The sequence below is a fragment of the Protopterus annectens genome, chromosome 8.part0 (assembly GCF_019279795.1).
Source record: "Protopterus annectens isolate FY-2018-M chromosome 8.part0, PAN1.0, whole genome shotgun sequence".
NCBI lineage: Eukaryota > Metazoa > Chordata > Ceratodontiformes > Protopteridae > Protopterus > Protopterus annectens.
The window spans coordinates 305,602,229-305,615,138 of NC_056741.1; positions in this window are offsets into that span (position 1 = coordinate 305,602,229).

Here is a 12,910-nt window from a genome sequence, read left to right on the forward strand (position 1 = left end):
TTGATTACGTCAGCTTAGAAGGCCACGTCTTGTAAAACAGTATAAGAATGAACATACTTCCTGTTAGTAGTTAGACAAATCCTTGTATTTGCATGTTTTTGTCTCCTTGCTGCAAGTAAATTAAAGTGCCTTAACTGAACCTTACGTATATTGGTCCTTGAAGTTAACAGAGATGAAAGGAATTTTTGTTGGGCCAAATTAAATTTTGGGAATTTCTAGTGACTTAGGAATTGATCAAAATGTTGTTCTTGTAGCAGAGTTTTTTGGACATTTTAAGATTGTGAGTGTAGTTTTTTGAATAAATGAACTATATCCTCACTTAAGTAATAGGATTCACCTTGATATAATATCTCAGATATTATGGGAAATGGTTTTCTCTGATTTATTAATCTCACCAAAAATTTGGAAGACATTTGTGACCACTTTGAGTAATTAGCAAGGGTTTTTATTTTGTGAAAGCATAAACTGTTTGAATATATTAGGTATAATTCTTTTTGGAGATAGGTAAGTTGTATTTGATTATAACTCACTTGTAGTTCTGTCTTCAATTTAGTAATATGTTTTTTGATAGAGGATTGTTTAGCTATGAATTGTTTCTTATAATATGAAGCCTTATTAATGAAGGTCCCTCTAATTAATGAATTTAAGAAGACCCAGCTTATGACTAATGGAAGATGAGATGTATTTAATGACAATATAAAATCTTCTAAAAATTACATCGGTTTCTTGAACTACATCTTCTTTTAATAATAGGTTTATTTATTTATTTTATATTTGTTAACCAGGAAAGTCCAACTTGGAACAAAGCCAATTTTCAGTGGAGGCCTGGGGAGAAAGGCTCCAGATACATGTCTTTGTAACCTGGGAGGAAACTGGAGCACCTGGAGAAAACCCACACAAATGCAGGAAGGACATGACGACACTACTCAGAAGGCACACCAGCTGAGAATTGAACCGTAGAATCTCTTGCTGTGAGGCGACAATGCTACCGCTGCATCACTGCATCTTCCAGGTTAGAATTTAATATCCAGTTATAACCCTTGTGACTAGAAATAATGCCATCAAGCCAGTTGCTAGTGTTATTTTTGAATGATCACAAAATAATCTGGTTTCCGTATGGTAGTCATTATTGTGATTCATAAAAATCTCTAGAGATTAAAAAGAAATCCTGCCTGGACCAAGTTTTATGACATTGAGAATAGAAGGTAAGTTTGTCTTTTAGTGATTTTTTTTAGTTTGGAAAATATACAAATCATATAGGTTGAAATAATTTTTTTAATTCGTTGATGGCTGTGATGGCATAACTATTAAATTAACTTTTTATGTTTGTTCTGTCTGACATAAGATCTTTAATAGTATTCCAATCATCACTTATAATAATAGTTTCGAAAATTAGATAAGATCTTATAAATGGACATTATAAATTCTTGTTGTCTAGCACATGGGCCATATACATTTTTAATAAAATAGGTTTGTCAAAGTAAGGGCAACTAACTGTTGCATAACTACAGCTTCCTTCGTGGTTGATGTCACAGTGTAAAATGTTATCCTTAAAAGTATTTTTAATAATGATTGTAACACCTACCCTATTATACTTTTTACCAGCTACAATAATTGTTTTAATCCAGTTTTTCCCCAGATTGTGCTTCCATTGTTTAGGTAAGTAACATATGCTTCTCTTGTATGAATATTAGATTTGCTTTAGATTTAAAAGCTAAATGAAAGAATAATTTTCTCTTTTTATCTAGATGGATCCCCTTGACATTCCACGAATCAATAATCCACATAATAGAACCTTATATGCAAATAATAATGAGGAAAGATGAACTTAACTTTAATTATCTTAGATACCATGAAAGGATGGCATTTATTTAAAACTGATAGCAGATAGCACTTATCTCTTCCTGCTTTTACCCTGTGCCTAATCATGTAACTACTTAACCCGAGAGAAAATAGTATATTAGCAAGCAGAGACAAGCTAGGAGAAATAGGAAGTGAATCTAAAACAATAGGTTGCTAGTAAATATTTCTTGTGCATCATATAATTTCAATAATAAAATATCCTATAAGTAGATTACAAATAGCATACCACTTCTAATCCACTTATGCCTTTTCACTCAGCTCTCAGTAGGTGCTTGAAGAAAATATACATAAGTCAGGGAGCTAAAAGTAACTAGTTAAATAGATATGTTATGGGGATAAAAAAAACAGTACAAGAGGATTATACTAATGAAAAAGGTATTTATGTAAGCAGTAATCCTGAGATACTCAAATAAGCTACGTCAATAGCTATGGAACTAAGGTTGGTCTCCTAAACTATTATTGGGCCCAATGAATACAAACACATTTAAAAACAAATAATAAAGAGACGGTGAAGCTGTTTAATGTAATAAATTATTTGAGAGATTTGGTGCAGCATGCTAATTTAGTCAAGTAACACGGGTTTCAGAACATTTTATGAAAAGTTTTCAAAAAAAACTGATATAATTATTAAATCAGATTGAAACAACTTGAATACAGTCATATCAATTATTTCAGACCAAAAAATATAACAATTGGCAATTGTTAAAAATGTTGCCAATCTAGCATGTGCTATGTAAAGCAAAGAGGAAAACAAAACATTAGATGTATATGCAATCTGTATATCTATCATAACACACTTCACACAAAAAAAACTATTTTGTAACAGCACAAACTGTCATGTATGAATATAGAGTGTTGGAAATCATAAAATATTACAAAGACAATTATCAGATAATTTATCTATCCTATTAGCTGTTACTCTGTACATTAAGTGGAATCTCATCAGCTTTCAAACAGCCCTTATTTTTTCATTTTTCATTTTCTTTCCTTTTTCTCTATCCTTTCCTATTTTCAAGAGACTTTCCAATCAAGCCAGATTGATTGTTATGATCAGGACTGTATGTGGATGCCACTCCTAGGTCAGTCCCATATCTCAAGCAACCTTGATCGCCAGATCCAAGAAAAACAAAGAAAACCAGCAAAAGATTCAATGCAAAACTACTCGTATACATTCGATAAAGCCTGGAGAACAGATAACAATGGCAATATAATGTTAGATGATCCATCAAGAGGCAAACCAAGCTACCATCACATACAGATCCCAGATAGGCAATCCTTCCCCTGTCACACAATCAGATTTGTCCAGGTTTGTAAAAGAAAAAGTATTTACCATTTCAGATGACTGAAACTCCATTTCTGTAGTCAATCATGGGGTAAATCATCACTATTTCAATATTGAGTGGCAATAAAGCAGATGAACAGCTATATGATTGACCATGTCACTTTAAGAAAATAAGGAAGTATGGGAAAATTAAATGACATTCTAGTAGGCTAATGTAGGAAGTTGTCACATTGATGTTTATGCTTGAAGAGGAAGGTGACCAAGACAAATGACTGACTGGGAACTTACATCATGCAATTCTAGCCTCATCGAGCGAGTATGGATTTGTAGACATGGTACAGAGAAAGTATCATACATTACCAACCTAGATATGAAGCCAAAATTACAGTGAGCTCAAGTAGACGGCAGCCGACTAGGAGACAATCCTCGCTTAGCAGCATCCACATCAGGCATATCATTAAATGCATTAAGAAAATAATTTCTTGCTTCTTGGGAAGTAGACATTGCATATTTAATACCTTTATGTTGGAAAAGTAGGGTATTGGGGTATTAAATTTGGAACTTGATTTTGGACTGTATGAGGTGTGCACAGAACAGGGAGAGTTTTTGTCTCTCTTGTTTTATTTGTATCAGCAGGTCTTGCATAAAAATATTTTGTTTCCATTCCAAATGATACGTTTCTTTTTCTTTGCTGTAGAGATGATTTTATGGACATCCTGATAGTTGAGAAACTTAACATACTCTTGTCTTGGTTTATCCATGTTTGTGGAAGAACGAGTCACAAGATGAGCTCTCTCGATGATTATGTGTTTTGCCTAAGTTGTTTTTTTTTGGCAAGGAGAGCTAAGATTTGATAAATTGAATCCAGTAATTTTGGTTGCTTGACCTGCTCAGGGATACCTCATAAAAATATTGTTTTGTCTGGATCTTGCCTCAAAATCAGTGATTTTTTGTTGGATAATCTGTAGCCATTTAAGACTGGATTGCATTTCCTTCTGGAGTTTATCAAGTTTAATTTCATTTTCCAGGACTTTTGCTTCTGTAACTTCCATTCTATTTGCAATTTTATTGCTAGAGTCCACAAAGGTTTGAAGCTGGTTGGAAAATTTCTGAATTGCAAGTTGTATTGGTTGAAGAGCTAGTTTTAAATCTTTCAAGCTAGTGAGCTGTTCTGATTTAGTTTTACTCGGTAGTTCATTTGAGTCTGGTTGTTTCCCAGTCCTGGGTCTTTTAGATGTAGTATCTTTTTCAGGTAAAGATACTGCAGAAAATTTAGTTTTAGTAGTTTGTGTGTCCATCTTGTCTGTTTCATTTAACATAATTGGGTTTTCTTTTTCTTTTAGTTATATGAGATTAATAGATATGTCTTGGGGCTGTAGGCAAGCAGATATGTATTCTAATCCAAGGTAATCTTTCTCTTTTTAATTGTCAAATCTGCTTCTTGTGAACTTATTGTACCCAAAAAATAGATTCTATTTGGTAGATTGGTTACATTTTATGAGATTATATGAGCTCAGTACCAAAATTGGTTAGTTTAATTTTGAATCCCAGTTAGAGCTAAGCAACAGGGGTGTTTACAGGAAGGCAGCCATCTTGCATCCCCCATCCTTGCCATATTTTCTAATTATGAAGCATCTAAGTTGTATTTTAACACATTGTATTATTTCATATTGTTAAATAGTATATTTCTTCCATGAATGTAACATTCTTGAATGGATTGTATCAGAAATGCCTGATAGTTAAACAAGATAACTACATAGATGTTTGCTTTTTAGTATGAACTAGTTTACAAATTGCTTAGCAAGATTGGTTTGGAAAAAAAAAAAGATGAATAGTTGGTATAGTAACTGACAGGTAAGGTGCTAATATTAATACAATATGTCAATAGCTGCATGTTTAATCTGCAGTTGGGCCGGTATTTAAAAGTTAATTTAATAATTTAGAAGTGTGATGCAAGGGTGTGTGAAGGGAGTGTATGCAAAATCTTGTGTGAAAACTTTCTCAGTATGGGATATTTAGGGACCTGTATGGTTTAGGAACACCCATGCTCATAATATTTTTCTCTGTCCCATTCAGTGGGGAGAACAGTCTTACATGCAGAATCTGTTTTATAGAGCAGATGCAAGTTAATGCCAGGAAGCTAGTTACTTTAATATAGGGATGCATCCATGTTTGTTTAGAAGTCCATCCTATAGAAGAGTAGTATAGAGGAGCTTATCCCATTCACATCAGCTGTTGGAATGGTTAACTGTATTTTAAAACTGAGAGGTGTGATTGATTGAGGAAGTTTCCTTACAGCATCTTATTCATTTTAAGGACTCCTTTTGGTATGCAGTTGCAATACCTCGTATTGCTCAGAACTATTGTTTCACAGACTCTTAAATTTGTAAGGCAGTCCATATAAATAACAATACCATTAATTTAGAGGGCTTCCAGTATGAAAACTTTTAACATCTATTATTTGCACTGGCAAGGATTCTTCACTGAAGCTGTGGGAACTGCTAATGTAATAATCGTTTGTTCTGTAATTATAGCTTTGTCTGTACATTTGTAATGTATTAACAACATTTAAAGTAGTTAGAAATATTTTATCATTTGTTCTGCACTGAAATTACAGGTGCTGTGATTCATGAAAATTCATGTTTTACAAAGGTGTACAGTTGCACTGTATGGTATAGTTACCTACTGAACTGTAGTGCACAGCATATAGTGCAAAACCTAATCACTACCTCTCATTGTGAACTGTAGTGCACAGCATATAGTGCAAAATTAATCACTACCTCTCCTTCTGGATGGAGTTTAACAGTAGACACAGCCAGATGACATTCCACTTACTTTCTCAAACTCCGGAAACACATCCCCATGTTGTGCTCTGCAAAATCTAGGTGTTTGGATGTGATTCATAACTACATATTAATGCCGCTCATTTACAGAATGTTGAGCAGCCATGGTGTCATATGACAGACATGACTCAGCGTTATCATTATGTAGTGAGGATCATTTGAAGAACAGGCAGCAGCCAGGAGATGAAGAAGTACCAGAAACGGTAATTCTCTCTCCCTCACACAATAATCTATACTAACAATGCTGTTCACATTATGAGGTGTAGGGAAAGGACCACTGTATTAGATGGAATGCGAGCACATGCACATGTGCACACACACACACACACACACACACACACACACACACACACACACACACACACACATATGCATACACACACACACACACACACACACACACATATGCATACACATGTGTGCACACACATACAAAGGCACAGCCCTTCCCATAAATATACATACATACAGAATCACACAGCCACATGAATGAACACACACACACACACACACACACACACACACACACACACACACACACACACACACACACACACACACACACACACACACACACACACAGAAACAGACACGTATGTCCACTGTTTATGTTTTGGAAGGATGGGTTGAACTGACAGGGAATCAATGAGTGTGCTGATACTGTTATGCAATAGCACTGATTTTGCTTTATAAGAACAGCTGTATTCTGAAAAGTAGCCTTCTGAGCAGTACTGTAAGCTATATCAGTAGTACTATAAAAAATAATATGTTCTGTCTTGGGATAGGCCTTGTGGCATAAGGGGAGTTAACACCATTATAGTGCACAGAGGCCATGATTAAACTCAGAGATCATCAAGATTAAAGCATAATACATCTTATGGGTACTAAACTAAAGTTTCTTATACACCCCCTAAGCACAGTTACAATCTGGCCTCATGCTAGGGACAGTGCTGGCTGGCAAACAGTGATAACAACTTAATGCATCCTTTAAAATATGGGGCAGCACAGTGGTGCAGTGGTTAATGTTGTCACCTCACAGAAAGAGGTTCTCCAGTTCAATCCTCAGCTGGAGTGCCCACTGTGTGGAGTCTGCATGTCCTCCCTGCATTCATGTGGGTTTCTTCTGGGTACTCTGGTTTTCTCCCATGTTCCAAAGACATGCGTCTGGAGTGTTTCTCCCTGGGCCTCTGCTGAAAATAGGCTCTGCCCTAGTCAGACTTTCCCACTCAACAAATGTTAAATAAATATGTTATAACTTCACTCTGTCACACAGTAAAATGTGGCAGAATAAAGCATTTAACAGTTTTTGACAGTTATTTTACCTTCTACTAGAGGGGCACTTTGTTACTGCCTGCTGCATCTCTCAGCTATTCCAGATTTTGCATGGTATCCATGACATCTCTACATGTTCCATGATATCCATGACATCTCCACATGTCCCATGGTATCCATGACATCTCTACATGTTCCATGGTATCCATGACATCTCCACATGTCCCATGGTATCCATGACATCTCTACATGTTCCATGGTATCCATGACATCTCCACATGTCCCATGGTATCCATGACATCTCTACATGTTCCATGGTATCCATGACATCTCTACATGTTCCATGATATCCATGACATCTCCACATGTCCCATGGTATCCATGACATCTCTACATGTTCCATGGTATCCATGACATCTCTACATGTTCCATGATATCCATGACATCTCCACATGTCCCATGGTATCCATGACATCTCTACATGTTCCATGGTATCCATGACCTCTCTACATGTTCCATGGTATCCATGACATCTCTACATGTTCCATGATATCCATGACATCTCCACATGTCCCATGGTATCCATGACATCTCTACATGTTCCATGGTATCCATGACATCTCTACATGTTCCATGATATCCATGACATCTCTACATGTTTTTGCTATCATCCATCCCTTGCAAATCTTTGATTTTCTGGTAAATCATTGAGGATTGCAGACAGTCATTAATGTCACTCATTCATAGGTTCATAGGTTCATAGGTTCATACTAGGCTATCTGCCCTAGGGCATTTATAAGCCTAGCCAGAATGTGTTTGGCTTTCGCCACCCATTTTAAATTTATTTTGCTATGCCCTTTTTTGAGGTTAGTATACTGTGCCTCTGTCTAACAATGACACAGAAGTGATACCCGGGGTAAACCTACGATCTCCCATCCACTCATCAAGATTCCTCTTGAAGAGAGTCAATGAGGGACTCTGCCTAACCTGGACTGGGATTTTATTCCAGAGTGAAGGGAGCCTCTGGGTTATGAATCTGTCCCGCCAGCATGTCCTATTTATTTCTGTGCTGAGGTTCAAGTCTCTCGAGCGTGTAGCTCGATGGGATTTGGATTTTCTGAGGTGCAGCATGTCCATTAATTCTGGGTTGGACATGGCTTTATACGTCAGGCACAGATCGCCTCTGAACAGGCGGTATGCCACTGAGTAGAGCTGGAGTTTCTTTAACCGGGCAGCATATGGCATCTGTTTGAGCCCTTTGATCCTCTTGGTGAGGTACTTTTGGGGTCTTTCCAGTTGCTGCAGGTGTCTGGTAAGGTACATCCCAAAAGGGCATTGTACTCAATTATGGGCCTGATGAGGGATGAGTAAAGAGGCACGATGACGTCCCCTGATCTAGATGTGAATCTCTTCATGATTAGGTGGGCTATATAAAATGTTTTTCTAACCACTTTGGCCACGTGGTTGTCAAATGAGAGATTGCTATCAACTTGGGTCCCCAGGTCCCTAATTACTTCTTCTGTACTTAATGGATTACCACCTATGTGGTAATTTGTGGGCACTTTGTTTTTGCCAAAGGGGATGACTATACACTTTTTGGCATTTAGCTTGAGGCCATGGCTCTGGCACCAGTTGTCTGTTTCTATGAGGCCCTTTTGGAGGATGCTTGTGTCAGCTGGGGAGTCTATTATGGCACCCAGTTTGCAGTCATCTGCGAACTTGGTCAGCCACAGTCCTTCCGTGTTGGCCTGTACCTCCGAGAAATATATACCGAACAAGAGAGGTCCCAGGACTGAGCCTTGTGGGACACCACTTGTAACTGGTTTGGAGTCTGACATGGCTCCAGCAATTCTAACCATGTGGGTTCTGACCTTGAGCCAATTTGCAATCCATCTAGTGACATAGGGGTTTATATTTAAGCTGGGTGAGCTTATCTATAATGCCCGAGTGGGGTATTGTATCGAAGGCTTTTGCGAGGTCCAGGTAGGCTGTGTGGACCACCTTCCCCTCGTCAATGGCCTTGGTGACTGTTTCAAAGAAATCAACCAGGTTTAAGAGGCAGGATCTGCCCTTAACAAAGCCGAACTGGGTAGGATCCAGTGTTTGTAGGTCCCCAATATCATTATTTATGAGGTCCATGATGATCCTTTCCATAGCTTTGCAGACCAAGCTAGTCAGGCTTATGGGGCGATAGTTTCCAGGATCCGTTGAGGCACCACCTTTATGGAGAGGGACCACTGTTGCTGTACGCCACTCTTTGGGCACATATCCTGTAGTAAGGCTGAGATTGAATAGTAGTTTTATGTTTGGGTTTAGCTCTTCTTGGAGTTCATGTAGGACGCAGCCCGGGACACCGTCTGGTCCCACTGATGCTGTGTTTTTTGCTTTGGAGAGGGCGGCTCTTACCTGAGCATCTGAGATGTCAGGGGGGCAGCAATCTGCTGGGATAGATATTTGCCCTTTTGGTGGGGTGGGAGGGGAGAATTTTGCGCTGAACCTGTCAGCTAGGATGTTGGCAATGTCTGTGGGTTCGGTGTATTTTTTGTCATTTTGGACTAATTCTGAGCATATCTGGGAATTACCACCCAGGTTCCTAACATAACTAAAGAAAGCCTTGTGATTATCCTTAGTGTCCTGTGCAATTTTTCTCTCGAAGCTGGCCTTAGACAATTTTATGTGTGCCCGTAGTTTTTTGCTAATACTGATCAGTGATGCCTTCCCTTTTTGGGATTTTGCTCTATCATTTAGTAGCTTCCTCCTTCTATTGTATAGTTTGTTTATGGCTGGGGTCCACCAGACAGGACGTCTGCCTTTGGAGGATTGGGTCTTGGTTTTATTTGGGATCGCATGATCCATGCATTCCTGAAGGTGTTCATAGAATGCATTTATAAAGGATTCTGCGGTCTGGGCCGTATTTTCCACAGGCCCGGGGGCTTTGAAGGATTCCACCTCAGTTTTGAGGAGTGTGAAATTTGCTTTAGAGAAGTTTTTCACTGTGGTTTTCTGGGCAGGGGGTGGGATCGGGATATGAATATCCAGTGAGATTAGTTTATGGTCTGATCTTACCAGTGAGGGATACACTTCTGGTCTGGAGCACAGAGTCCCCATGTTGGTGATGATCAGGTCCAGTATGTTTTCCCCTCTTGTGGGAGTGGTAACAAGTTGTTCCATAGCATTTGAGTTGATAAATTCTAGAAACATTTTGGGCTAGGGTGATGGAGCTAGAGTAATGCTCCCAGTCTATGTTTGGGTAGTTGAAGTCGCCCAATATAATGGTGTTTGGAGAGACCTTCATATTTTCCAGTGTTCTCAGGAAGGCCGAGTGGGGTTTCTAGGTTTGGGAGGGTGGTCTGTAGCAGGCTATAAACTGGAAGGCAGTTTTACCCACTGTTAGTTGCACATGGATAGTCTCTGATGCTTTGTGCTTTGCCACCAACCTGGAGGTGTGGGTATCTTTGATGAATATCGATACTCCCCCTCCTTTTGTTCAAGTTTTATAATTTTTATTGCTCAGGGAATGCATGTTCTATTACCTTTTTAAGTGAATTAGAGCAATATTTAAAAACTGTCTCTAATTGTGATCCTTTGTGCTACCTTATGTTATATTTATCCAGAATGCCCTAGAAAAGAAGTAGACAAAAATTAAAGTGGGAGAGTCCCTCTCTGATAAGTTGTCTGGATAGAGGAACCAGGCAGGGGTGTCTTATTTCCCCTTTGCTATTTTTATTATATTTAGAGCCATTGGCAAATAAAATAAGGGAATCAGAAATTCAAGGATATAACTGGTATGGTAATCAAGTAAAAGTTGGCTTTATTTGCAGACAATGTTATTTTGTAACTGACAAAACCAGAAAAGGACATCTCAGTGTTATGGAACATTCTGAGACAGTTTCAAGTTTTTTAGGGATATAAAATTAATGCAGGCAAAACAAAGGCTACTGTTGGACACTATGTACCCACATATGAATTGGTTCAGCAATACTCATATTTATGGGGGACACAATAAAATGAAGCATTTAGGAGCCTGGGTTAAAAAGGATTCTGTTGTGGCAGCTAAGGATATGTGGTAAGAGACTAAACAAAAGATAATATAAAATCTGAGAAACTATAAGCTCTTTTTTATGGATATGAATAGCAAGATTCAAGCAGTGAAAATGTTTTAGTCACTTCAGATTTATATATAGGTCAGGCATATTTTTATTAACCAGAAGAGAAATTGTGGACAGTAATTAAAAAAGAGTTGAATCGTTTTATCTGGGTAGGGAAGAGGGCAAGGGTCAAGTGGGATAAGATGATCTTTCCAATAGAACAAGGTGGTTTAGGGTTACCTGATTTGAAAGGATATTTTAGAATTAAACAATTAAGGCTCATTATACATAACACAGGCAGAGAGCTATAATTCAAAGTAGAAAGAGATGATGGTGAAGCCGGGGGGGGGGGGGTCAAGAAATTAGGAGAGAATGGAATTCTGATGCAGATCCTTAGAGTCAGAGCAGTCGTACAGAATATTATACTCATAAAGAAAGTATTCTAAGAACTAAACCAACAAGAGAATGGACAAAGGAGATTCAGGTGATATGGATGACTGCAATTGGGGGTATAGAGACTAGTCAAGAAGGGCTGGAATTTATTGGAGAAAACTGGAAAAGGAGCCAGGCTATTGGAATAACTAGAGAGAGAGAAAGGTAACAAAATGGAAAAAGGCCTATCAGGGACTGATATCAGAGTACAGGCAAAAAGAAAGGGAGAGGGGAATCCTAAGTGAAAGTCCTCTTCTGGTAGAGTTTGTAGATGAGTCAATAACAAAAGTTGCTGTTAAAAAAGGGATAATTAGTAGGGCATATAAAATACTGCACAAAAACTATAGGAATCAATGAGAGTTGGTTGGAAAAGATTGGGAAGAGAGATTGGATAAGCAATTCACAAGGAAACAATGGGAGGACATATGTTTGCCTCCCAAATAAGCAACAAAGTCTATAAGATTTAAGATTTTTGCTTGGAAGTGTTGATTGGATATTTTTATACCATGGGCAGACTCCAAAGAATTTTTTCTCAGGTGAATGGCAAACGTTGGTGTGGTGATGGTGAAAAAATAGGTACCTGGGAACATACGTTTTGGGAGCAAAATGAGATGGTAAACTTTAAAAAATCCTTACAGAGTACTATGTCAGAAATATTGGATGAACAAGTGGGTATAACTAAGGAAATTAATGTTTTGAGCTGGGATACAGCATTTGGATTGCCTAGATATAGTAAGGCCTTGTTAAGTTTAATTGTGGTTGCTGTCAAAAAACAATTACTATAAAATGGAAATCTAAGTCTAAACCAACTGTACCTGAAGTAGTGAATATTGTAACAGACATAAAAGAACTGGAAGTGGGATCTTTAGAAAAGGGTAGGAGCAAACTACAGGAATAAAAGGAAATTATGGGTAGAATGCATAGAGAATAATGTTTCGGAGAGGGAATGAAATTTAAGGGAAGGCAGGGATTTTATGTAATGGCAGATTGATGACTACTGCATAAAAGCATACATGTGATGTATAACATTTGTAACTGTGACTATCCAAGACTTAGGTGTGGAATTGTGAGTAACTAGCTTTTCAAAAACAGAAAGAGAGTTAAATTATTTTAATTATTTCAATTCTGCT